The sequence below is a fragment of the Olea europaea genome, unplaced genomic scaffold, assembly GCF_002742605.1.
Source record: "Olea europaea var. sylvestris unplaced genomic scaffold, O_europaea_v1 scaffold2194, whole genome shotgun sequence".
NCBI lineage: Eukaryota > Viridiplantae > Streptophyta > Magnoliopsida > Lamiales > Oleaceae > Olea > Olea europaea.
In genome coordinates, this window is record NW_019239952.1 from 124,061 (window position 1) to 126,477 (window position 2,417).

The window sequence follows — 2,417 nt, forward strand, 5'->3', positions numbered from 1 at the left end:
ATGGGGGGGGGGGGGTGGGCTGGGCTGTAGCCCCCCAGGTCCAAGAGCTTTTTTTAAGGTTTTTTTTTTTTTTTTGGTAAAAAATCAGTTTTTTATGTGTAAAAAAAAAATTTTCCGCGTAGTAGCCCGGTTTGAAATTTTGTAGCCTGGTCGTGGATCCAATCCTGGATCCGCCCCTGTGTCTACACAAATAGAACTTATACATACATTGTACTCAATTGCAAAAATCTAAACATTTCTAGTTGCAATGCAAATGGAAGCATATGTGCATTTTTTTAGTTTACTATTGAAATAAGTATTTGAATAAAATGATTAAGCATGTAAGATATATGTGACTATACGTAAGGTCTAGTAAGTGAGACTTCTGATTTTGTTTTCATTCCTACAAAAGAGTTTTCTTAAAAAAGTATTATACGGGTACTTTTAAAAAAATATTCAAATATTTTAAAAATAACTTTTAAATCTTAAATTCTTTCAAAAAAAATATTTAAATATTTTTAAAATAATTTTTTTAACCTCAAAAATAACTTAAAAATTCTGTCAAAGGGTCCCATATTCTAACTCATCAAAACTTTCAGAATTAAAGAGTGAATGGAATCATTATCCAACAACCCAAAAAGTAAGCCCCGTTGGTAGACATTATTTAGGAAAATAATACATTTTTTCTATCAAATCAATCTACAATATTTGACTTCAACACTCTAAGGTAGGACCCATGATATGATGTTTAAAATGAATTTTTGTTGGAAAAATGTGGAACAAACGGTACAAAATTTTTAATATGAGACTCGAGCACTTGCAGATATTCGTCAGTGCATGGTATGTTTCCATTTTATTTTTTATTTTTTTGATGATGGGGAATTCACAGTCCTTATATTTCGAACGCACACTGAATAAACCCTCGAACTTACACAATAGCTTGCAATGTTTCCATTTTATGCGTGGGCAAATGGTGTGCAAATGTGCGTTCGGTCATCTTTTGTTTCTCTCTCTTCTCTTCAGTGAGGGGAGAGAGAGAGAGAGATTGACTTTAATCGGATGGGCCCCTAATAATATGGCAGTTGATTCCACTATACAGTACTTTTCAGGGTAGCTTGAGCCTGGGGCCAATCGTACGTTTAGATTTTCATTAATATTTGCACCCCTGCTTTTCCTGGTCGTTGGATTATATTCAAAGGCTCTTCAAAGATATATTAGGATTTATTTTTATCACAAAATATATTCCCGAGGCTGTGGTCTCAAACTGTCAAGCACACAATTACCAAATCCTTTTTGTAATGCAAATATTCCGTGTTTGATTTTTCCATTTTCTATCTTTGTAAATAAGCTTGAATATTGTGATTGAATTGAGCATGATACTCTATCAAAATAGTGCCATATTACTTGGTCAATCTCTCTCGACGTTTGTAACATATACTTACAAACTTTAATTTATGTGACAGTGGGTTCACTTCGACATTCTTCAATGAAGTTGGAATAACTTTTATTGAAGAATATGACGAGTTCCTACTACCACATAAACTGTAATTTGTAAACACTGCTTACAAATAGTTTTATTCTTTAGAAAATGGACATAATTAATGAAACAATATATAACTATTTCACCTAAAATTTTGTCTATCTTAAAAGGGATCAATTTATTTCTTTAACAAATAAATATAGCATAAATGTAAGGCCAATGAAGACATTGCATAAATGGGTGCATATGCAATCTATATATCTTTATGGAATATGCTACTTGTCTGTAATGCGATATTCATAACAGTATCCATCCCTCTATGTAAGGCCAATCTTGGGCATAGACAAATGAGGCTTGTTCCTCAAACACAAAACCACAAAAGGCGTATTTTGGCCCAAAGGTTTTTTTTTATTAAGAAGGAAAAGGAAAATAGTTTTTTCATTAATTGTGAAATGATTGAGATATTTGTTTGTTTTTTTAATCTTAAGTTTTAAGTTAATAATATGTTGTATAATATATCGTTGAATTTTGCATTTACATTGATTTTGGAGGCCTAATTTTTGGATTTTGCCTCAAGCCCGGACAATCACAGGATTGACTTGTCATAGACACTCTAATGTACATATAACATAACCTTTTGTGTGAACACTGAGAGCCATATGGAAGAGGAAGCCATTGGTGTGAACAAACGCCCAGTGAGGAGAGCTCTTTTTGCGGAAGGAGTCCAAATGAGTTGTGGGAACCTGGGAGCCAACAAGGGCACATCCTGCGATTTACCTCCCTGAGCTGCTGAGGGGCCGGAGGTTCAGGGACAAGAATCTAGTCGGACGCAAGCCCGGACACCTTGTAAAAAAAAAAAAAAAAAAAAAAAAAAAAAAAAAAAAAAAAAAAAAAAAAAAAAAAAAAAAAAAAAAAAAAAAAAAAAAAAAAAAAAAAAAAAAAAAAAAAAAAAAAAATT